Source organism: Triticum dicoccoides, chromosome 7B (genome assembly GCF_002162155.2).
Source record: "Triticum dicoccoides isolate Atlit2015 ecotype Zavitan chromosome 7B, WEW_v2.0, whole genome shotgun sequence".
Taxonomy (NCBI): domain Eukaryota; kingdom Viridiplantae; phylum Streptophyta; class Magnoliopsida; order Poales; family Poaceae; genus Triticum; species Triticum dicoccoides.
In genome coordinates this window covers 632,647,564-632,674,387 of record NC_041393.1, presented here as the reverse complement: position 1 = coordinate 632,674,387, position 26,824 = coordinate 632,647,564, and positions in this window count along the sequence as shown.

The window sequence follows — 26,824 nt, the reverse complement described above, 5'->3', positions numbered from 1 at the left end:
TTGAAGGAAAAAATAAAATGAATTGAGGAGGAGAAGATGATATTGGAGTTGCATGTTGCGGATGTCATCGATGATCACAAGATCAAGATGGATGCAATGCGCTTGAAGATTAGAAAGATTAAAAAATATGCCATTCATACCGAGGCTTGGTATCATTATGCCGTTGGATCAATTGTTACATTGGTTCCGATTATGATCGCATTTGTTTTCGCATTGAAATGTTTTACATAGTTTCAATGTATGCTTTTATTAATTAGATGCTCTGGAGAACTATATGTTGTTCAATGAGAACTATGTATGTACTTTGGTTTTAATGTGATGATGAACTTTTATTAATTTGGTCACTTAATTATCTATTCATGATGTTCTGTAATGGTTTTTGACACACTTAATTATATATAATGCACGCAGATGAACCGGCAATGGATGTACGGTGACAGACACACTTCCAAGTACAATAAGGGCATGCATAATTTTCTCGAAGTGGTTGAGGCAAACAAGCAGAATGGTTTAATGTGTTGTCCATGCCCTATATGTGGGAATATGAAGTCTTACTCTGACTCGAAAACCATTTCACACCCACCTCCTTTATAAGGGTTTCATGCCACACTATAATGTTTGGACCAAGCACGAAGAAATAGGGGTTATGATGGAAGACGGCGAAGAAGAAGAGGACGATGACAACTATGTGTCCCCTGAATACAGTGATGCTGCAACAGGGGAAGCTGTTGAAGATCAAGAGGAACCAGATGATGTGCCCGATGATGATCTCCGTCGGGTCATTGTTGATGGAAGGAGATAGTGCGAAATTCAAAAGGAGAAGCTCAAGTTTGATCACATGTTAGAGGATCAAGAAAAAGGTTTGTAGCCTAATTGCCAAGATGGCAACACAAAGCTCGGTACCGTACTGGAATTGCTGCAGTGGAAAGCAGAGAATGGTGTGCCTAACAAAGGATTTGAGAAGCTACTGAAAATATTGAAGAAGAAGCTTCCAAAGGATAATGAACTGCCCGACAGTACGTATGCAACAAAGAAGGTTGTATGCCTCTAGGATTGGAGGTTAAGAAGATACATGTATGCCCTAATGACTGCATCCTGTACCGTGGTGCATACAAGGATTTGAATGCATGCCCGGTATGCGGTGCATTGCGGTATAAGATCAGACGAGATGACCCTGGTGAGGTTGACGACAAGCGCCACAGGAAGAGGGTTCCTGCCAAGGTGATGTGGTATGCTCCTATAATACCACGGTTGAAACGCCTGTTCAAAAACAAAGAGCATGCCAAGTTGATGCGATGGCACAGAGAGGACAGTAAGAAAGACGGTAAGTTGAGAGCACCGGGTGACGGGTCGCAGTGGAGAAAAATCGAGAGAAAGTACTGGGAGGAGTTTGCAGGTGACGCAAGGAACGTATGGTTTGGTTTAAGCGCGGATGGCATTAATCCTTTTGGGGAGCAGAGCAGCAATCACAGCACCTGGCCCATGACTCTATGTATCTATAACCTTCCTCCTTGGTTGAGCATGAAGCGGAAGTTCATTATGATGTCAGATCTCATCCAAGGCCCTAAGCAACCAGGGAACGACATTGATGTGTACCTGAGGCCATTAGTTGAAGAACTTTTACAACTGTGAATTGGAAATGGTGTACGTGTGTGGGATGAGCACAAACAGGAGGAATTTGACCTGCATGCGTTGTTGTTTGTCACCATCAATGATTGGTCTGTTCTCAGTAACCTTTCAAGACAGACAAACAAGGGATACCATGCATGCATGCACTGTTTAGATGACACTGAAAGTATATACCTGGACAAATGCAGGAAGAATGTGTACCTGGGGCATCGTCTATTCCTTCCAACCAACCATAAATGTCGAAAGAAAGGCAAGCACTTCAAAGGCGAGGCAGATCATCGGAAGAAGCCCACCATGCGTACCGGTGATCACGTACTTGCTATGGTCAATGATTTAAAAGTAAACTTCGGAAAGAGTCCCGGCTGACTATCTATTACGAATGACGCTGAGGGTCACGCATCCATGTGGAAAAATAAATCTATATTTTGGGACCTACCCTACTGGAAAGACCTAGAGATCCGCTCTTCAATTGACATGATGCACGTGACGAAGAACCTTTGCGTGAAACTGCTAGGCTTCTTGGGCGTGTATGGGAAGACAAAAGATACACCGGAGGCACGGGAGGACTTGCAATGTTTGCACGAAAAAGACGGCATGCCTCCAAAGCTGTATGAAGGTCCTACCAGTTACGCTCTTACTAAAGAAGAGAAGGAAATCTTCTTTGAATGCCTGCTCAGTATAAAGGTCCCATGTGGCTACTCATCGAATATAGAGGGAATAATAAATATGCCAGAGAAAAAGTTCCAGAACCTAAAGTCTCATGACTGCCACGTGATTATGACGCAACTGCTTCCGGTTGCATTGAGGGGGCTTCTACCGGAAAATGTTCGATTAGCCATTGTGAAGCTATGTTCATTCCTCCATGCAATCTCTCAGAAAGTGATCGATCCAGAAATCCTACCAAGGTTGAGTGATGTGGTGCAATGTCTTGTCAGTTTCGAGCTGGTGTTCCCACCATCCTTCTTCAATATCATGAAGAACGTCCTAGTTCATCTAGTCAACGAGATTGTCATTCTGGGCCCTTTATTTCTACACAATATGTTCCCCTTTCAGAGATTCATGGGAGTCCTAAAGAAATATTTTTGTAACCGCGCTAGGACAGAAGGAAGCATCTCCATGTGCCATCAAACAGAGGATGTCATTGGGTTTTGTGTTGATTTCATTCCTGACCTTAAGAAGACAGGTCTCCCTCAATCGCGGTATGAGGGGAGACTGGGTGGAAAAGGCATGCTAGGAGGGGACTTAATAATATGTAGGTACGGGCATTCTTGGTCTCAAGCACACTACACGGTTCTACAGAATTATACCTTGGTGACCCCATATGTCGATGAACACAAGAACATTCTGTGCTCCAAACACCCGGACCAGTGTGACGACTGGATTACATGTGAACACATCAGGAGTTTCGGCAGTTGGTTCCAAACACGTCTCAGGTGTGACAACACTGTTTCTGATGACATGTACTCGTTGGCGAGGGAATCATCTTCGATTGTAATGACTTACAAAGGGTACGAGATAAATGGGAATACATTTTGCATGATCGCCCAAGATCAAAAGAGCACCAACCAAAACAGTGGTGTCCGCTTTGATGCAGCAACCAAGAGGGGAAAGGACACATATTATGGTTACATGTGGACATATGCGAACTTGAGTATGGATATGATATTAAGGTCCCTTTGTTTAAGTGCAAATGGGTCAATCTGTCAGGAGGTGGGGTACAGGTAGACCCACAGTACGGAATGACAAGAATGGATCTGAACAATTTGGGGTACACTGACGAGCCATTCGTCCTAGCCAATGATGTGGCGCAGGTTTTCTATGTGAAGGACATGTCTACCAAACCGAGAAAAAGAAAAGATAAGGAAGCAGATACTCCCTCCGTCCGACAATACTTGTCACCAAAATGAATAAAAATAGATGTATCTAGAACTAAAATACGTTTAGATACATCCCCTTTCATTCATTTTGATGACAAGTATTTTCGGACGGAGGGAGTACATCATACGATGAGCCAAAGCGCCACATAGTTCTTTCAGGAAAAAGAGACATCGTGGGATTGGAGGGCAAGACAGACGTGTCTAAAGATTATGAAAAGTTTCATGAAATTCCTCCCTTCAATGTCAAGGCTGACCCAAGCACCCTGTTAAACGATGAAGATTATCCATGGTTATGGCGCAATAAGGAAAGAACACAAGTGAAGAAAAAGTGAAGACTTTCTATCAAAAACTATTATGATGATGCATTTGACAATGTAGAATATCACTGCAGTTACATTTGAACAAATGAAATCCCTTTGTAACACATGAGTTTTCTTCCGAAACCCTGATACTTCCAAAGATATTGTCTGTTTTGTAGACGAAGTGCATCCAGTTTTTGTCGTAACCCTCGCAACTTTTTAGCACATGATATGTGGGTGAAATGATGATACCATGCCAACTTTTAACCTTTTCAGAGTTCATTTAAAATGCTTTTCAATTTCAAGGATCAACCAAAAAGCTTTTATAAACCTCTAGTATTATTGAAACTAAAATTATATAAAATTTATGCAACTAAAATTATCAAAGTATTTTCTGTTCAAAACATTAAAAACAAAAAGAATTTTCATAAAATAAATAAAAAAGCAAAAAATAAAATAAAATAAATAAGTAGAAACAAAATAAAATAAATAAGTAGAAAAATTAACTTTAATATATATGATGTCCCGTCGACGAGCGCGCGCCTCCTGCCCCATCGACATCATCGCCGTCGCCGTCCTCGCCGCCGACCCCGCGTCCCTGCCCCTCCTCACCTTGGTCCGGCCGGCGCCCTCCATGTTCTTGTTTTTTTTCATATATATGATGATATATATATGCTTGTTTTTTTCATATATATGCTTATTTTTCATATATATGATGATATATATATGCTTGTTATCATAATTGTTTTTGTTCATATATATGATGTTTTTTTGTATAATATGATGTTTTTTTGTTCATAGATGATCATATATATGATGTATGCATGGATGTGGATGGAATATGATGTTTTTTTGTTCATAGAATATGATATTTTTTTATTCATAGATTTTTTTTGTTCATGAGAGAGGCGGGGACGTCGAGGAAGTTGTACTGTTTAGGGTTACGGTCGTCGAGGAAGAAGGAAAATAAGGAAAAAGAATAAAAGAGGAAGAAGGAAGAAGGAGAAGAAGAAGGAGAAGAAGAAGGAGAAGAAGAGGAGAAAAATAAATAAGAAGAGGAAGTAGAAAAAAAGGAGAAGAAGAAGGAATAGAGGAGAAGAAGAAAAAATTTCTCTTCTTCTCCTCTATTCCTTCTCCTTCTCCTCTTTTTTTCTTCTATTTCTTCTTCTTCTTCTTCTTCTTCTTCTTCTTCTTCTTTTCTTCTTCTCCTCTTTTCTTCATCTTCTTCTTCTTCTTTTTATCGGGAACGAGGATCGCCGAGGGGTCGAGGGTCGGGAATTAGGCTAGAGGCCGGGTCGAGGGTCACAGAGGGGTCGAGGGTCATCGAGGCCGGTCGAGGGTCAAGGGTTTGAGGGTCGAGGGTTCGAGGGTTCTAGGGTCGAGGGTTCAAGGGTCAAGGCTTCGAGGGTCGAGGGTTCTAGGGTCGAGGGTTTGATCTCTCTCTCTCTCTCGTGTTCTCTCTTGTGTTCCCTCTATGGCACAATCTTGATGTATCCCGAGCTTTGCTATTGTAGTTGGATCTTATGATGTTTCCCCTCCTCTACTCTCTTGTGATGAATTGAGTTTTCCCTTTGAAGTTATCTTATCGGATTGAGTCTTTTATGAGAACACTTGATGTATGTCTTGCCGTGCTTATCTGTGGTGACAATGGGATATCATGTGCCACTTGATGTATGTTTTGGTGACCAACTTGCGGGTTCCGCCCATGAACCTATGCATGGGGGTTGGCACACGTTCTTGACTCTCCGGTAGAATCTTTGGGGCACTCTTTGAAGTACTTTGTATTGGTTGAATAGATGAATCTGAGATTGTGTGATGCATATCGTGTAATCATGCCCACGGATACTTGAGGTGACAATGGAGTATCTAGGTGACATTAGGGCTTTGGTTGATTTGTGTCTTAAGGTGTTATTCTAGTATGAACTCTTGAATAGATTGATCTGAAAGAATAACTTTGAGGTGGTTTCGTACCCTACCATAATCTCTTCATTCGTTCTCCGCTATTAGTGTCTTTGGAGTGACTCTTTGTTGCATGTTGAGGGATTGTTATATGATATATCTATGTTATTATTGTTGAGAGAACTTGCACTAGTGAAAGTATGAACCCTAGGCCTTGTTTCCTATCATTGCAATACCGTTTACGCTCACTTTTATCGCTTGCTACCTTGCTGTTTTTATAATTTCATATTACAAATACCTTTATCTACTATCTATTTTGCACTTGTATCACCATCTCTTCGCCGAACTAGTGCACCTATACAATTTACCATTGTATTGGGTGTGTTGGGGACAAAAGAGACTCTTTGCTATTTGGTTGCAGGGTTGTTTGAGAGAGACCATCTTCATCCTATGCCTCCTACGGATTGATAAACCTTAGGTCATCCACTTGAGGGAAATTTGCTACTCTCCTACAAACCTGTGCACTTGCAGGCCCAACAACGTCTACAAGAAGAATGTTGTGTAGTACGCATCAAGCTCTTTTCTGGCGCCGTTTCCGCGGAGGCTAGGTAAACGGTACTCACACCCCGTCAACTAAGCTCATTTCTGGCGCCGTTGCCGGGGAGGTGAGTGCTTGAAGGTATATCTTTAGATCTTGCAATCGAATCTTTTTGTTTCTTGTTTTATCACTAGTTTAGTTTATAAAAGAAAACAACAAAAAAATGGAGTTAAGTTTGTCTCATACGCTTCGTATTTTTAATATCTTTCGTGAGTTTGATGGAAAGGAAAATTGTCCTCAAGTGCTAGAAGAACAGTGCATTAAAATACTTGGTACTGAATCTTTGAATGATGAGCATGATTTCAATGTTCTTAGTATAAACTCCTTGAATATCCATAGTACTAATGATGATTGCACTAGTTATGAAGAAAATGTCTCCTATAAGCATGTTGATTTGTGTGGAGTAGATTGGACTTGCATGGACACACCAAATAGAGAAAATAGATATTGCAAGAGGCATAAGTATTTAAAAACTAAAGGTTTGCAAGAAAGTCTTGATGAGTGTGCTAGAAGATTCAATATTGTTCGTGCTCCTTGTGAACTTTGCAATGAACGTGGTCATTTAAATCTTCAATGCAAACTGTTTCATGACCGAATCGTGTCCAAAAATTGTGATAACTTGATTACCCTTGGGCATCATAAAGAGCTTAGTCTTCTTTTGGGGTATGAAGAAATGAAACGTATAACTGAGGGTATTCCAAAATTTAATCTTGATAGATTTCTTGATTTTGATAGAGAGGATATTTATGTGTTTTGTGCGCTCAATTGCATTGAAAATCCTTATATTGCCAATTACCTAAAGAAAAGTAAGCAAATAGAAGATGAAGAGAATACTAATGAAAGGGAAGAGACTTCCCAATCTCCTCCTATTATTTCTTATGATGAATTAGGTAATGAGGATGAGCTTTCTATTCAACCAATCTCGTTAATAAGGAGCTCAAAGAGGAAGGTTGAACTCACACATAATGTGAAGAAGAAAAAGAAAAGAAGGAGCAACAAAGGTAGAAAGGTATCCCTCCCAAATGATGTTGCTCCTACTACTCATTGTGATGATGATAATTGCTTTACTATTGGTGCTATCCATATTTTTAATGATGAGAGTGAATATGCTTATGATATGAAAGGGCCCAAGCTTGGGGAAGCTCTATTTGATGAGGATCAAATATTTGAGAATATATTTGCTGAAATTAATGTTTGTCCCAAGCTTGGGGATGCTATGTTTAATGAAGATGATATTTTTAGCATCCCAAGTTTTGATATGCAAAGTTGTTATATGATAGCATGCCTCTTACCTATGATGATTATATTGATGAAAGTGGGTTTGGAAGAGTGTCAAATTTAGGAAGTAGTGATCCCACTATTTTGGAGGATGTTGAATTTTATTGTGATGAATACGAAAGTGGATTTGGAAGAGCGTAAACTTTATTTAGTGATTCCACTATCTTGGAAGAGGTTTCAATCGATTATGATGAGAACGAAGTTGCTACTTATGATGATTATTGTGATGAAACTTATGCTATAAAAAGTAGTGATGATTATATTTACAAATCTTCTCATGATTATGATTACCCTTTTTCTGAACATTACTCTTTTAATGTGGAAACAATTTTTAGTGTTCAAGTCTCTTATGATACTCCCACCATTCCAAATGAGAAGAATTTTCCTTATGTGGAGAGTAGTAAATTTCTATGCTAGTAGATCATGAAAAGAATGCTTTAGGTGCTGGTTATATTGTTGAATTCATTCATGATGCTACTGAAAATTATTATGAGGGAGGAACATATGCTTGTAGGAGTTGCAATAATGTCAAGTTTTCTCTCTATGTGTTGAAAATCTTGAAGCTATGATTGTTGTACCTTCCTATGCTAGTTGATTATTGTTCCCATAAGTTGTTTGCTCACAAAATCCCTATGCATAGGAAGTGGGTTAGGATTAAATGTGCTAGTCATATTCTTCATGATGCTCTCTTTATGTTTCAATTCTTATCTTTTATGTGAGCATCATTGTCATCATCATGCCTAGCTAGAAAAGGCATTAAAGAAAAGCGCTTGTTGGGAGACAACCCAATATTTACCCTTACAGTTTTTGTGTGTCCACACGATTGTGCTACTGTAGTATTCATGTTTTATAGCTTTTGTTTCAATAAAGTGCCAAGTAGAACCTTTGGGAAGACTTGGGTGAAGTCTATATGATCTTGCTGTAAAAAACAGAAACTTTTGCGCTCACGAGAATAGCTGTCATTTTTTACTGGAGAGTGCTTTTAGGTTGATTCTTTTTGCACATGATTAATAGACAAATTCCTCAGGTCCGCCAATTTATTTCATAATTTTTGGGGTTCCAGACGTATACGTTTGATACAGATTACTACAGTTTTTTCTATTTTTGACAGATTCTGTTTTCATTGTGTTGTTTGCTTACTTTGATGAATATATGGCTAGTATGTAAGGGTATGAACCATAGAGAAGTTGGAATACAGTAGGTTTTACACCAATATGAATTTAGAAAGAGTTCATTACAGTACCTAAGTGGTGGTTTTATTTTCTTATACTAACGGAGCTTACGAGTTTTGTTTGAGTTTTGTGTGGTTGAAGTTTTCAAGTTTTGGGTAGAGATTCGATGGACTATGAAATAAGGAGTGGAAAGAGACTAAGATTGGGGATGCCCAAGGCACCCCAAGGTAATATTCAAGGACAACCAAGAGCCTAAGCTTGAGGATGCCCCGGAAGGCATCCCCTCTTTCGTCTTCGTTCATCGGTAACTTTACTTGGAGCTATATTTTTATTCACCACATGATATGTGTTTTGCTTGGAGCGTCATTTTCTTTTGTTAGTTCTTTCTTGCTGTTATTTAGAATAATGTTTTGCATCTTTATTTTCAATAAAAATGTCAAGGATAGCCTTTACGATGCTTGTTTTGCTAGTATACATGTTGCTGTTTGAAAACAGAAAGTTTACCGCTGTTGCAAATATTCCCTAGAAAAGTCAGAGAATGGTATAATGTTGAATATTTTTGCATATTGAGCTCTGATAAGTTTATTACAGTGAGAATTTTCTCTCATAATTTTTGGAGTCAGGGAAGTATTGATACTCTTGCATTCTTTCCAGACTGTACTGTTTTGGCAGATTGCTGTTATGTTTGCATTGTTTGCACATGTTTGCTTGTTTAATGATTCTATTTGAGGATAGGAGTATTAAATATGAAGAGGCATTTAGTATGTAGTGTTGAATAATAATTTTAGTGATTTGTTATAGTAGAAAATGATAATGTTTTGCATTGGTTTATACTAACCTATCTCACGAGTTCTGGTTGAGTTTGTTGTGGATGAAGCTTTTGATAAAAAGAGAAACCATGATATGTGAGGAATTAAGGAGACATAAAAGCTCAAGCTCGGGATGTGCAAGGCACCCCAAGATAATATCTCAAGAAGTCTCAAGCGTCTAAGCTTGGGGATGCCCCGGTAGGCATCCCACCTTTCTTCTTCAACAACTATCGGTTAGTATCGGTTGAGCCTAAGTTTTTTGCTTCTTCACATGAGTTGTGCTATTCTTGCAATGTAATTTTATTTTGTTTTGCTTGCTGCTTGAATAAAATACCAAGATATGAAATTCTTAAATGTTAAAGAGTCTTCACATAGTTGCACAATTATTTGACTACTCATTAAACTTCACTTATATCTTTCGGACTAGTTTGTCGTTTGCTCTAGTGCTTCACTTATATCTTTTAGAGCACGGCGGTGGTTATATTTTGAAGTAATTACTAGACTCTCATGCTTCACTTATATTATTTTGAGAGTCTTAAACAACATGGTAATTTGAATGAAAACTATCATAGGAAGTGAATTGGATGCTATGATCAATATGTTGCTTGATAATTATTTTGAGATATAAAGGTAGTAATGTTAGAGTCATGCTAGTGGGTAATTATGATATTGAGAAATACTTTTGTTGAAGTTGGCAAGTCCCGTAGCATGCACGTATGGTAAAAGTTGTGTGACAAATTTGTTGCATGAGGTACTCTTTTGATTGTCTTCCTTATCAGTGGCAGGCGGGGACGAGCGATGGTCTTTTCCTACCAATCTATCCCTCTTGGGGCATGCGTAGTAGTACTTTGCTTCGAGGGCTAAGTAGACTTTTGCAATAATTATATGAGTTCTTTATGACTAATGTGAGTCCATGGATATACGCACACTCATCCTTCCACTTTGCTAGCCTCTCTTATTACCGCGCAACTTTCGCCGGTATTGAACCCATTATTTACCTTCCTCAAAACAACCACCATACCTACCTATTATGGCATTTCCATAGCCATTCCGAGATATATTGCCATGCAAATTTCCACCATTCCGTTTATTACGACACGTTCCATCATTGTCATATTGCTCTTTGCATGATCATGTAGTTGACATTGTATTTGTGGCAAGGCCACCTTCATAATTTTCATACATGTCGCTCTTGATTCATTGCATATCCCGGTACACCGCCGGAGGTATTCATATAGAGTCATATCTTGTTCTAGTTTTGATTTGTAATTCTTGAGTTTTAAATCCATAAAAGTGTGATGATCTTCACTATTAGAGCATTGTCTCAGTGAGGAAAGAATGATGAAGACAATGAATCCCCCACAAGTCGGGATGAGACTTCAGACTTAAAAAAACGCCAAAAATAAAAAAAAAGAAAAAAAAAGAAAAAAAGAAAAAGGAAGAAAAAGAAAAAAATAAAATGAGAGAAAAAGAGAGAAGGGACAATGCTACTGTCTCTTTTTCCACACTTGTGATTCAAAGTAGCACCATGATCTTCATGATATCTCGTCTCTTATGTTGTCACTTTCATATACTAGTGGGAATTTTTCATTATAAAACTTGGCTTGTATATTCCAATGATGGGCCTCCTCAAAATGCCCTAGGTCGTTGTGAGCAAGCAAGTTGGATGCATACCCACTTAGTTTATTTTTGTTGAGCTTTCATATATTTATAGCTCTAGTGCATCCATTGTATGGCAATCCCTAGTCACTCACATTGATATCTATGGATGGGCATCTCCATAGCCCGTTGATACGCCTAGTTGATGTGAGACTTTCTTCTCCCTTTTTGTCCTTACACCCACCACCATTTACCACCATAGTGCTATGTCCATGGCTTGCTCTCATGTATTGCGTAAGAGTTAAAAAAGCTGAAGCGCGTTAAAAAGTATGAAACAATTGCTCGGCTCATCATCGGGGTTGTGCATGATGGGACTATTTTGTGTAATGAAAATGAAGCATGGCCTAACTATATGATTTTGTAGGGATAAGCTTTCTTTGGTTATGCTATTTTGATATGACATGATTATTTGTTAGTATGCTTTGAAGCATTATTATTTTTATGTTTTATAAGCTTTTATCTTGAATCATTTGGATCTGAACATTCATGCCACGGTAAAGAAAATTACATTGAGAATTATGCTAGGTAGCATTCCACATCAAAATTTCTGTTTTTATCATTTACCTACTCGAGGACGAGCAGGAATTAAGCTTGGGGATGCTTGATACGTCTCTAACGTATCTATAATTTTTGATTGTTCCATGCTATTATATTACCTCTTTTGGATGTTTATGGGCTTTATTTTACACATTTATATCATTTTTGGGACTAACCTACTAACCGGATGCCCAGCCCATATTGTTGTTTTATTGCTTGTTTCAGTATTTCAAAGAAAAGGAATATGAAATGGAGTCCAAACGGAACGAAACCTTCGGCAGCGTGATTTTTTGGAAGAATGTCATCCAGGAGACTTGGAGTTCACGTCAGAAGAGCCTCGAGGAGACACGAGATAGGAGGGTGCCCCCCCCCCCACTACTGGGCGCGCCCCCTGTCTCATGGGCCCCACGAGCACCTCCCGACCAACTTTTCGCCTATATAAGCCTACGTACCCTAAAGACATCGAATATCAAGATAGATCGGGAGTTCCGCCGCCGCATGCCTCTATAGCCACCAGAAACCTCTCGGGAGCCCTTCCCGACACCCTGCCGGAGGGGGGATCCTTCACCGGTGGCCATCTTCATCATCCCGACGCTCTCCATGATGAGGAGGGAGTAGTTCACCCTTGAGGCTAAGGGTATGTACCAGTAGCTATGTGTTTGATCTCTCTCTCTCTCTCTCTCTCTCTCGGGTTCTCTCTCATGTTCCCTCTATGGCACAATCTTGATGTATCCCGAGCTTTGCTATTGTAGTTGGATCTTATGATGTTTCTCCCCCTTTACTCTCTTGTGATGAATTGAGTTTTCCCTTTGAAGTTATCTTATCGGATTGAGTCTTTTATGAGAATACCTGATGTATGTCTTGCCGTGCTTATCTGTGGTGACAATGGGATATCATGTGCCACTTCATGTATGTTTTGGTGACCAACTTGCGGGTTCCACCCATGAACCTATGCATGGGGGTTGGCACACGTTCTTGACTCTCCGATAGAAACTTTGGGGCACTCTTTGAAGTACTTTGTATTGGTTGAATAGATGAATCTGAGATTGTGTGATGCATATCGTATAATCATGCCCACGGATACTTGAGGTGACAATGGAGTATCTAGGTGGCATTAGGGTTTTGGTTGATTTGTGTCTGAAGGTGTTATTCTAGTACAATCTCTTGAATAGATTGATCTGAAAGAATAACTTTGAGGTGGTTTCGTACCCTACCATAATCTCTTCGTTCGTTCTCCGCTATTAGTGTCTTTGGAGTGACTCTTTGTTGCATGTTGAGGGATTGTTATATGATCTATCTATGTTATTATTGTTGAGAGAACTTGCACTAGTGAAAGTATGAACCCTAGGCCTTGTTTCCTATCATTGCAATACCGTTTACGCTCACTTTTAACGCTTGCTACCTTGCTGTTTTTATAATTTCAGATTACAAATACCTTTATCTACTATCTATTTTGCACTTGTATCACCATCTCTTCGCCGAACTAGTGCACCTATAAAATTTACCATTGTATTGGGTGTGTTGGGGACACAAGAGACTCTTTGTTATTTGGTTGCAGGGTTGTTTGAGAGAGACCATCTTCATACTACGCCTCCTGCGGATTGATAAACCTTAGGTCATCCACTTGAGGGAAATTTGCTACTGTCCTACAAACATGTGCACTTGCAGGCCCAACAACGTCTACAAGAAGAAGGTTGTGTAGTAGACATCAGGAAGTAACCGGGGCTTGATGGTACGAAGTTCTCCAAAGTTATTTTGGAATGGAGTCCCGTATAGGATAATCCGCCTTTTGGTATAAATTTCAGAAAAGGCCTTCCAAATAGCGATATTCGGAAGGCTCTTGCTGTACTTTGTACCAAAAAGCAAATTATCCTATCTGGGATTCCGTTCTAAAATAATTTTGGAGAGCTTCATACCATCATGTATATGTCGTCGTTGTCGATGTACCCCCTCTCCGATAACTTCGACATGAGGGGGGTCGATATACCCCCTCCCCGATAACATTTTTTTCTATGTATATGTCGTCATTGTCGATATACCCCCTCTCCGATAACTTCGACATGAGGGGGGGTCGATATATATACCCCCTCCTAGATAACATTTTGTTCTATGTATATGTCATTGTTGTCGATATACCCCCTCCCCGATAACTTTGATATATCCATCTCTCATGTTTGTATATTAATTGCCATGTTTCAATATTTGCAGAAACTATGGATCATCAAAGAGACTTCGATCAAGAAGAGATATTGGGGGACATAATCCGCGATGGAGGTGATGTCTTGTCGTTTCTCAACGACATCGAAGAAGGTCTGGAAGGAGAGGAAGCAGGCTACGATGATCAAACAATGGAGGAGGAAAGTCATGATCATGATGGTGGCTCGAGCGACCGTGATGACGGCTCCGGTGACCGAACGGAGTCGGGATCAACTGTTGCAAAGTCCGGCGAGGTATGTACATATATTAACTCTTCTTTCTTCTTTTAATTAAGCATGTGCTGACTAGCTAATTGATGCATTAATTGTTTTAGTATGACATATATTAACTCTTCTTTCTTCTTTTATATAGCCCTCTGGATCAAGCAATACTTCAGTAAAGAAACGAGGCCCGAAGAAAAAGTTGCGCCCGGATGAAAGGTTCACGATCACAAAAATCACGCGCGATGGCCAACCGATTAAACCCCTTTGGACCAAGGAAGCATTTTCTGCTCAATGTGGGGTTCTTGATAGGGACATGATCACGGGCAGCATGAGCTATGGAATCAACCTAAGAAGGAAGAGCTTCAAGTTTCTTTTGTCGAAGATAGACAGAAAGATGATCTTTGGAAAGCACTGAACGTAAATTTCACCCTACCGGAAGAGGAGGATCCGGAGAATCCAATTATAGAGCCATTGATCAAGTCATGTCCTCTCAAGAAGATGGTAGATCTATTCAGGAGGTGGAAGAATGAGTTGAAAGCAACGTATGTCGACTAAGACAAGTATCTAGAATTTACCGGCCGATTTGAGAAGATAAGAGATCACTGGCCCACATTTGTGGCCAACAAGACATCGAACAGGAGTAAGAAGATGTCAGCAATTAACAATATAAATGTTGTAAAGAAGGAGCATCACCATTGCACGGGGTCAGGTGGCTACCTCAAAGCCCGGCTGTTGTGGGACAAGGCTGAGCAGGACCTGATTGCTAGAGGGGTTGAACCTGAGACATTGCACTGGCCAGACCGTTGTAGGACTTGGTTCTTCGGGGCTGGTGGAACATTGGACCCTGAAACAGGGAAGTGCTGCTGGACGGATGAGTAACTTGCAACACTCATCACGAAGCTTCAGAAAGCAATCAACAAAGTGCGGGAAGGGAAGTTTGTTCCCAACAGAGAGAATGACGAGCTCACAAGGGCCCTCAGGAATCCTGAGCACCCTGGACGAACACGAGGCACGCCAGGCTCCATTGCGTGGAAGGTTGGGTTTCCCGACGCAGGCGGTTACAAAACCTAAGAGAGGAGGAGGAAAGTGGAGCAGAGCAAACTGCAGGAGCTTAAAGCAAGGGTACGAAAGCTAGAGGAACGACAAGATGTTGAGAACCAGTAGCTGCGAGATCCTGCCCAAGAAGCTACCCCAGAAGCTAGCCCGCCATCTCCCCGGAGAAGCAGCGTGGCTTCCACCGAGCTTGTCCAGTAACCTGACTTGACGGGTCCTAGATACCCCGTGGATTTTATCATGGATTCACACCAGTGCCACCTTATGACGCAATGGCTTCAACTCAAAGTCATGGCGGCTGTCGGCTCTGTGTTCCCTCCTTCACCCGGAGCAAATTTTCACTGTCGTCTGATTCCACAAGACTATGTTGTTGTGATGGTGGACAAAATAACGGAGGGATTTGAGGAGCTCCAGCTTGACCACCCTACAGGTGATGGGGAGACTCAGCTGGGTCTTGCTATGCATACTCTGTGTCTACGGCGGAAGGAGCACATCAAGCTTCTGAACTTCACGGCTCCTGCTAGTCAGCTGGGCACTCCACCTTCTCTGCCTCCTCCTCCTCCTCCGGTGAGTGATCAGGGCACTCCACCTCCTGCTCCGGTACGTGAGGGCGGCAGTACTCCGCCTCCTTCTCCGCCTGCTCTGGCGCGTCTGAGCAGCCCGCCTCCTCCTTCGCCGCCTCGTAAGCGACGGTGCAACATAGACGCCGCTGCTCCGGCTGCTCTGACGCGTCGTAGCAGTCCGCCTCTAGCTGCTCTGCCTCTTCAGCAACGAAAGAAGACAGCCGCAGCCGCTTCGGCTGCTCCGGCATCTAGCAGTACAACCAGAGGTGGGAGGCAATACAGATTCGGTCCATCGTATCTCAAGCCTCTAGAGAAGTTACCATACGAGAGGAGCGATGAGGAAACCATAAGATCTCTGAAGGCCAAGTGAATGACTTCTTTCAATCTTTAAAGCTAAGAAACATCCACCTCCGGAGGAGAAGATAGATCCGGTGAAAGCGAAGCGCACTTTGGACGCCCTGTAGTGACCATCACCGCCTCCGCCGCAATCCAACTATGAACGCATCATTGAAAGGACATATAAGGAAGTGGAGTGGCGGGAAGTACTTGCACTGATCAAAGGCTAGCAGAACTAAGAAAAGGGGGAAAATCCCCAGCTTGGCAAACAAGCGAAGCAATCGTGCCCCCCGCTCAATGTGTCTAGCGGTATCGTTGCTAATCTTCCAGGGATGCCGTCCGGTACCAATCCTGGAGATTACATGACCGACGATGATGCAATTTTTTTGAAACAATGGAGGTGGACACATTAAGATTTGAGCACGGGAAGCCTCTCGTCAGACCTGGTTCTTCCCTAACAACGATGATGCGAAGATTCCATGATTGCTACATGGACATCTACAGGAAGTCTAGGAAAAATACTTTGTCGCTAAGAGTTAAAGAGGAGCACGACCTCGTTGGAATTGATCTGTTGTTAGTTACATATGAGGAGTTCTTCCAGTTTTTCAATCAAAAGGCCCTCGATAAAACAATCATCACTTGCTACTGTCGGTAAGTACTACTTTTCTATAATTAATTAAGTCTCTATATATAGCTCAGCTCTTTCATTGCATGTATATATAATTATCCTCACTATATTATGCAGATTGAAGATCGCCGAATTGAAGAAAAGACAAGTAAGTGATATTGGGTTCATTAACATAAATCTCATGGATGAATGGAGTGTTAAACATGATGCCAAACAAACCGAGGCCAACTTGCTCGCATCGTTACTTCAAAATCAAAACAAAGTTACAATACTCTTTCCTTACGAATACAAGTGAGTGTTATTGTCTTGTGCATATTTGGTTTCCCTTATTACTCGAGGTTATAGTAATGTAACTGATGAGTTATGCATGCGTGCGCAGCTTCCACTTTATTCTGGTAGAGATTAAGCTTGCGCAGGGACTAGTAACCGTCATAGACTCCAAACGAAAAAATCCGAAGGAGTATGCGACCATGACTAAAATGCTCGAGAAGTAAGTTCAATCGATCATTATCACACCATATCGAAAACTTTGTTCATTTCCTGATATCAAGTAATTCTTTTCTTTGTCTGACAGGATTTGGAAAAAGTTCACCGCGCAAGCTCCGGGACTGCCGGCGCAACTGCGATTTAACCACCCGAAAGTAAGTACTAGCTACTAGCTAGTTCCATGCATCTCCCATTTATTCTAGCTAGTTTCATCAATAACATTTAGCATGCTTGCTTATCAGTTTGACTGACCTCTATTTCTTCTAAAGTGGTTGTGGCAGGAACCCGGGAATGATTTTTGTGGATACTACATTTGCGAGTTCATCGACCTCACCACCTGTGAGCGGGGCTACTCTAAACAACAATATGAAGTGTGTAAGCAATAATGTTCACAATTTTATTTTATTACCATCATTTGTGTTCAGTTTCATTCATATATATGTATTGACCCCCTTCTTGAAATTAGATGTGGCAGATGCGGGATGAACTCCTACCACAAGATCGCATACGAGCAATTCAAGAGGAATTGGCAGGATTCTTTCTTGACCACGTCATCAACAAACACGGAGAATACCATGTGGAAGTTGAGTTCGGATGTTAGGGGATTCTGTAAGAGATCTTATATTGTGTGTGTGTGTCTCCAGCTCCTGGCCGGCCACCGGCACGGGCGACCGAGCGACGGCGGACGCCGGCGCGAGGGAGCCCGCGTCGCCTGGACGTGGCGAAGCCGCCATGGACTTCAGGAAGCCGCATCCTCGTCCCATCGCCACCGCCTGAAGCCTTGGCAGACCAGATGATGGGCCCGACACAAGCTACGGTGAGCGGCGTGACCAACCGAGCAACTCCTCCGTGGAGGCGGCATCTGTTGCGCCCTCAAATTCATCTGCAACAGTACATGAACCTCCTCCCAATTTTGCCTTCTTCTTCAATCTTGCCTTCTCTGACCTTCTTGCTTCGTGCAGATGAACTTCGTGCCCTCTGCAAGACATGGATTGCCATGGAATTCCTCTCATACCTCCGCGACGAATTGTTCTCAAGGTGGCCTATCAGCTGCTAGAAAAAGGTTGGCCGAACTTATAACCAGGGTATGGTTGAACTTCTTCCTTCCTTCGGTTTGTTGTTTGCTTACAGCTATGTGAAGTTCAGGTGGTGTGTGAGCATCAGTCCAGGCTACAAAAGCTTTTTTTAAATCTGCCTGCTTACAACCATGTGAAGTTCTGGTAGTGTATGAGCCTCAGTCCAGGCAACAAAATAGCATTGTAAAATCTGCCTGCCTGCTTACACGCATGTGAAGTTCAGGTAGTACGTGAGCCTCAGTCCAGGCTACAAACACTATAAAATCTTCCTGCATTCACATTCACATTCACATTCAAACAAATAAAAGGAAAATAGAACATGCATGTGATATGACATGAAGGTCAGGTTGGTATGCACTAGCAGTCCAACCATCCAAAAACTCATGAAGGTTCAGGTTTTTTAACTGTAGACAGTATTTCCCCTTTGCAAAACAAGAAGTTCAGGTACAAAGGCATTGGCAGATGCTCAGCTCAGTGCATAGTGTGATGGCTCTCACCACTTTTATATGAGAAGTTCAGGCTGTGAATAATGCTAAGTTCAGTTACAAAGGTATATGACGATATAACTTGTGTGCTAATAGACATTTTTTTCTTTTATGTCAGCAAGACGAGAGACGCATGAAGAAGCTTAGTAGTTCCCAGCAGCAAGTACACAATCCAAAGCCTGTACGGGTTGCACCACCCCCTCAATGGGTCACACCTCAAACGCACCAACAACATTACCAACCTGCTCCAGACCAAAAATGGATGACACCCGAAACACACGGATACTCCCAAGAAGCTGGGTCACAACCCTATCCGCACAAGTTTGCGCCTCCACCTAATTGGGTGACGCCGGAAATCCCCCACGGATTCTTTGTATCCACCAGCAGACTCCCAAGCACGCCGATGGAGGAGGGGGTTAGCTCAAGTCCTGCGTGTAACTCTGGAGGTTATCTGCTACGTCTTGAGCTAGGGTTGGTTTTCTCCGAAGAGGAGAGGGTGATGCAGCAAAGTGTAGCGTAAGTATTTCCCTCAGTTTTGAGAACCAAGGTATCAATCCAGTAGGAGGCTCCTCAAAAGTCCCACGCACCTACACAAACAAACTGACAACTCGCAACCAACGCAATAAAGGGGTTGTCAATCCCTTCACGGTCACTTACGAAAGTGAGATCTGATAGAGAAAGTATGATAAGATAAATATATTTTTGGTATTTTATAATATAGATGCAGAAAATAAAGATGCAAATAAAAGTAGATTGAAAGCAAATATGATAAGAGATAGACCCGGGGGCCATAGGTTTCACTAGAGGCTTATCTCGAGATAGCATAAGTATTACGGTGGGTGAACAAATTACTGTCGAGCAATTGATAGAAAAGCGAATAATTATGATGTTATCTAGGCATGATCATGTATATAGGCATCATGTCCATAACAAGTAGACCGACTCCTGCCTGCATCTACTACTATTACTCCACACATCGACCGCTATCTAGCATGCATCTAGAGTATTAAGTTCATAAGACCAGAGCAACGCATTAAGCAAGATGACATGATGTAGAGGGATAAACTCATGCAATATGATATAAACCCCATCTTATTATCCTCGATGGCAACAATACAATATGTGTCTTGCAACCCTTTCTGTCACTAGGTAAGATCACCGCAAGATTGAACCCAAAGCTAAACACTTCTCCCATGGCAAGAAAGATCAATCTAGTAGGCCAAACCAAACTGATAATTCGAAGAGACTTGTAAAGATAACTCAATCGTACATAAAAGAACTCAGAGAAGATTCCAATATTATTCATAGATAAACTTGATCATAAACCCACAATTCATCGGATCTCGACAAACACACCGCAAAAAGAGATTACATCGAATAGATCTCCACAAGAGAGGAGGAGAACATTGTATTGAGATCCAAAAAGAGAGAACAAGCCATCTAGCTAATAACTATGGACCCGTAGGTCTGTGGTAAACTACTCACAACTCATCGGAGAGGCTATGGTGTTGGTGTAGAAGCCCTCCGTGATCGATTCCCCCTCCGGCAGAGTGCCGACGAAGGCTCCAAGATGGGATCTCGCAGATATAGAAGGTTACGGTGGTGGAAATTGTGTTTCGTGGTGCTCCTGGATGTTTTCGGGGTCCGTGGATATATATAGGAGAAAGAAGTACGTCGGTGGACGCCCGAGGGGCCCACGAGATAGGAGGGCGCCCCCCCCCCTCGTGGGCCCCTCAAAGGTTTCTTGACTTGCACTCCAGGCTCTCCGGATCAGATTTGTTCCAAAAATAACGCTCCCGAAGGTTTCATTCCGTTTGGACTCCGTTTGATATTCCTTTTCTTCAAAATACTGAAATAGGCAAAAAAAACAGCAATATGGGTTGGGCCTCCGGTTAGTAGGTTAGTCCCAAAAATGATATAAATGTGTAGAATCAAGCCCATAAACATCCAAAAGGGGTAATATAATAGCATGGAACAATCAAAAATTATAGATACGTTGGAGACGTATCAAACATCCCCAAGCTTATTTCCTGCTCGTCCTCGAGTAGGTAAATGAACAAAAGAGAATTTTCGATGTGGAATGCTACCTAGCATAATTCATAATGTAATTTTCCTTCATTGTGGCATGAATGTACAGATCCCAATAATACAAAATAAAAGTTCATAAAGACATAAGAAATAGTAATACTTCAAGCATACTGATCAAGATAATCATGTCTTCACAAAATAACATGGCTAAAGAAAGTTATCCCTACAAAATCATATAGTATGGCTATGCTCTATCTTCATCACACAAAGTATTTAATCATGCACAACCCCGATGACGAGCCAAGCAATTGTTTCATACTTTAATAATCTCAAACTCTTTCAACTTTCACGCAATACATGAGCGTGAGCCATGAACATAGCACTATATGTGGAATAGAATGGTGGTTGTGGAGAAGACAAAAAGGAGAAGATAGTCTCACATCAACTAGGCGTATCAACGGACTATGGAGATGCCCATTAATAGATATCAATGTGAGTGAGTAGGGATTGCCATGCAACGGATGCACTAGAGCTATAAATATATGAAAGCTCAACAAAAGAAACTAAGTGGGTGTGCATCCAACTCGCTTGCTCACGAAGACCTAGGGCACTTTTGAGGAAGCCCATCATTGGAATATACAAGCCAAGTTCTATAATGAAAAATTCCCACTAGTATATGAAAGTGACAACATATGAGACTCTCTATCATGAAGATCATGGTGCTATTTTGAAGCACAAGTGTGGAAAAAGAGATAGTAGCATTGTCCCTTCTCTCTTTTTCTCTCATTTTATTTTTTTTTCTTTTTCTTTCTTTTTCTTTTTTTTCTTTGGCCTCTTTTTTTTCTTTTTGGCCTTTCTCTTTTTTTTCTTTTTGGCCTTTCTCTTTTTTTCTTTTTTTTCTTTTTTTCTTTTTTTCTTTTTGTAAAGTCCGAAGTCTCATCCCGACTTGTGGGGGAATCATAGCTTTCATCATCCTTTCCTCACGAGGACAATGCTCTAATAATGAAGATCATAACACTTTTATGGATTTACAACTCAAAGCTAGAACAAATTATGACTCTATATGAATGCCTCCGGCGGTGTACCAGGATATGCAATGACTCAAGAGCGACATGTATGAAAATTGTGAAGGTGGCATTGCCACAAATACGATGTCAACTACATGATCATGCAAAGAGCAATATGACAAAAGTAATGTGTGTCATATGAACGGAACGGTGGAAAGTTGCATGGCAATATATCTCGGAATGGCTATGGAAATGCCATAATAGGTAGGTATGGTGGCTGTTTTGAGGAAGGAGTATGGTGGGTATATGGTACCGGCGAAAATTGCACGGCACAAGAGAGGCTAGCAATGGTGGAAGGCTCAAAGGGTGCGTATAATCCATGGACTCAACATTAATCAAAAGAACTCATATACTTGTTGGAAAAATTTAGAAGTCATCAAAAATCATAGCACTATGTGCATGCTCCTAGGGGGATAGATTGGTAGGAAAATACCATCGCTCGTCCCCGACTGCCACTCATAAGGAAGACAATCAATAAATAAAATTGTGCTCCAACTTCATCACAAAGCGGTTCACCATACGTGCATGCTACGGGAATCACAAACTTCAACACAAGCATTCTTTAAATTCATAATCACCCAACTAGCATGAATTTAATATTACTACCTCCATATCTCAAAACAATTATCAAGTATCAAGTTGATCATAGCATCCAATTCACTTCTTATGATAGTTTTTATTATACCCAACTTGGATGCTCATCATTCTAGGACCAACTTTGTAACAAAAGCAAATACCATGCTGTTCTAAAAGGCTCTCAAAATGATATAAGTGAAGCATGAGAGACTAGCAATTTCTTCAAAATTAAGACACCACCGCCGTGCTCTAAAAGATATAAGTGAAGCACTAGAGCAAAAACTATCAAGCTCAAAAGATATAAGTGAAGCACATAGAGTATTCTAGCAAATTCTAATCAAATAGGCTTCTCCCAAAAGGTGTATTACAACAAGGATGATTGTGGTAAACTAACAAGCAAATACTAATATAATACACGATGCTCCAAGCAAAACACATATCATGTGGCGAATAAAAATATAGCTCCAAGTAAAGTTACCAATGAACGAAGACGAAAGAGGGGATGCCTTCCCGGGGCATCCCCAAGCTTAGGCTTTTGGCTACTCTTGAATATCTTGGGGTGCCATGGGCATCCCCAATCTTAGGCTCTTGACACCTTTTATTCCATAGTCAATAAAAGCTTTACCCAAAACTTGAAAACTTCACAACACAAAACTTAACAGGAAATCTTGTAAGCTCCGTTAGTGAAAGAAAACAAAACCACCACATAAGGTACTGAAATGAACTCATTCTTTATTTATTTTGGTGTTAAACCTACTGTATTCTAACTTCCTTATGGTTTATAAACTAATTTATTAGCCATAGATGCATTGAAATAAGCAAACAACACACGAAAAACAGAATCTGTCATAAACAGAACAGTCTGTACCAATCTGTAACTAACGCAAACTTATGGAACTCTAAAAATCCTACCAAAATAGGACGTACTGGACAATTTGTCTATTGATCAGCAGCAAAAAGAATCAATGCAAACGCACGTTTATGTGATTTATTGAATTTTTTTTCGTGAGCGCAAAGTTTCTGTTTTTCAGCAGAATCAAATCAACTATCATCATAGCTTATCCTATAGGTTCTACTTGGCACAAACACTAATTAAAAGATAAAAACACATCTAAACAGAAAGTAGATGCAAGATTTATTCCTAAACAGGAGCAAAAACAAAAAAACATAAAGAAAAGTTGGGTTGCCTCCCAACTAGCGCTATCGTTTAACGCCCCTAGCTAGGCATAAAAGCAAGGATAGATCTAACTAGTGCCATCTTTGGCACTTGATGAGGGGGATCTCCTTTCTATGGAATTCAATCTTCTATTCAAAGTAAGCACATGGCCATTAATGGAAGAAGTAATATTAAGCACGTTACGGAAGTTTGCCTCCAAACTAGACTTCATCTCTTTAATAATTTCATTTTGATAAAAGCACAAGAGAGTAGTTGATTCAACCTTATCATTCAAAGGGTGCCCAAATATGGTTTTCCTCTTTTCATAAGTATCTATATCATCCCTTTCAAGAAAACTTCCTTCAAAAATAGAATCTCAAACTTGTTTAAAAGAAGTCGGCAAGCCCACATAAAAACTCTTTAAGTAATCTTCAATTTGATATTGTGGCACATAGCTAGCCCGAATTCTTAATAACCTATCCCAAGCATCTTTTCAAGACTCATCAAGTAAATAACAAAAAATTCCAGAGTCATCCTCATCAAAATTATTCAAGCTCTCATTGGAGACCCCGGTGGGTCTTATAGTGTCATTGTTCATGAGCTTAGAGAGGATAGATGGGTTGTCCAAGGCACTAGAGCTCGGGAGAAAACCCTTAGTTCTTTTTGACTTGGCCATGACAAAGGGAAGGCAAACGGAAAAGAGAGGAGGAGATTGGGAAGGAGAAGGCGAATAAAACGGCAAGGGTGAAGTGGGGGAGAGGAAAACAAGAGGCAAATCATGTAAATGCGAGGGAGATGGGTTTGTGATGGGTACTTGGTATGTATTGACTTGAGCGAAGACCTCCCCGGCAACGGCGCCAGAAATCCTTCTTGCTACGTCTTGAGCTAGCGTTGGTTTTCCCCGAAGAGGAGAGGGTGATGCAGCAAAGTGTAGCGTAAGTATTTCCCTCAGTTTTGAGAACCAAGGTATCAATCCAGTAGGAGGATCCTCAAAAGTCCCACGCACCTACACAAACAAACTAAGAACTCACAACCAATGCAATAAAGGGGTTGTCAATCCCTTCATGGTCACTTACAAAAGTGAGATCTGATAGATAAAGTATGATAAGATAAATATATTTTTGGTATTTTATAATATAGATGCAGAAAATAAAGATGCAAATAAAAGTAGACTGAAAGCAAATATGATAAGAGATAGACCCGGGGGCCATAGGTTTCACTAGAGGCTTCTCTCGAGATAGCATAAGTATTACGGTGGGTGAACAAATTACTGTCGAGCAATTGATAGAAAAGCGAATAATTATGATGTTATCTAGGCATGATCATGTATATAGGCATCACGTCCATAACAAGTAGACCGACTCCTGCCTGCATCTACTACTATTACTCCACACATCGACCGCTATCTAGCATGCATCTAGAGTATTAAGTTCATAAGAACAGAGCAACGCATTAAGCAAGATGACATGATGTAGAGGGATAAACTCATGCAATATGATATAAACCCCATCTTGTTATCCTCGATGGCAACAATACAATACGTGTCTTGCAACCCTTTCTGTCACTAGGTAAGATCACGGCAAGATTGAACCCAAAGCTAAACACTTCTCCCATGGAAAGAAAGATCAATCTAGTAGGCCAAACCAAACTGATAATTCGAAGAGACTTGTAAAGATAACTCAATCATACATAAAAGAATTCAGAGAAGATTCCAATATTATTCATAGATAAACTTGATCATAAACCCACAATTCATCGGATCTCGACAAACATACCGCAAAAAGAGATTACATCGAATAGATCTCCACAAGAGAGGGGGAGAACATTGTATTGAGATCCAAAAAGAGAGAAGAAGCCATCTAGCTAATAACTATGGACCCGTAGGTCTGTGGTAAACTACTCACAACTCATCGGAGAGGCTATGGTGTTGATGTAGAAGCCCTCCATGATCGATTCCCCCTCCGGCAGAGTGCCGGCGAAGGCTCCAAGATGGGATCTCGTAGATACAGAAGGTTACGGCGGTGGAAATTGTGTTTCGTGGTGCTCCTGGATGTTTTCGGGGTCCGTGGATATATATAGGAGAAAGAAGTACGTCGGTGGACGCCCGAGGGGCCCACGAGACAGGGGGCGCCCCTGGGGGGCGCGCCCTCCTATCTCGTGGGGCCCTTGGAGATTTCTTGACTTGCACTCCAGGCTCTCCGGATCAGATTTGTTCCAAAAATAACGCTCCTGAAGGTTTCATTCCGTTTGGACTCCGTTTGATATTCCTTTTCTTCAAAATACTGAAATAGGTAAAAAAAACAGCAATATGGGCTGGGCCTCCGGTTAGTAGGTTAGTCCGAAAAATGATATAAATGTGTAGAATAAAGCCCATAAACATCCAAAAGGGGTAATATAATAGCATGGAACAATCAAATATTATAGATACGTTGGAGACGTATCATTATCCTGGTGTGCCTCATCAATGCCAAAGCGAAGCAACTAAACCAGATCCCAGGACAAATCCAACAGCAAAACACACAGGGAGGAGAATTATCTGCACACTACCACCGTTTGATCCTGCTGCTCCTGTTGCAAGTCAGAATTGTACGGGGCATAAGGTAGATGGATTGCTTCACAAAACAAAAGAGCAAAGCAAGACCAGGATCGCAATACCTCCACAACAACCTTAAGCAAAAAGGACACAAACAAGAGAGAGGCCATCTTCATCCCTCCTTCCTCCTCGTGATCCACTGCTGCATCCTGCTATGATTACTCCGCCATGCCCCTTCCCAGAGGGACAGCAGCCGACACCGGCGGAGTTGCGATCATACACGCACGTAAGTGAAACAAAAAATATTTATATACGCATCTTGTATTATCTGCAAATTTTCTGCTCCCTCCAGGATAACAAGTTCATAAACTGCATTTTAAGGTGCTATTTGGATTATTATTTTTCTTTTTCTGCAGACGCCAGATCTACCGGATTATCTAATACCAACACTAAAGATGCGATTCAAAGACGTAGAGAAAGCAAGGGAATTTTATAACAGATACACCAGACACGCTGGTTTTGGAATCAGGAAGACGGGTGGAAATGACAACCACAAGTATTTTGTTTGCGCCTTCCAAGGGATACACACATCTTCTGTTTCAGAGGCCAGCAGGAAGTGACGAGCATACAGACCCGGGGTAGGGTCATGGGCTCAACCTA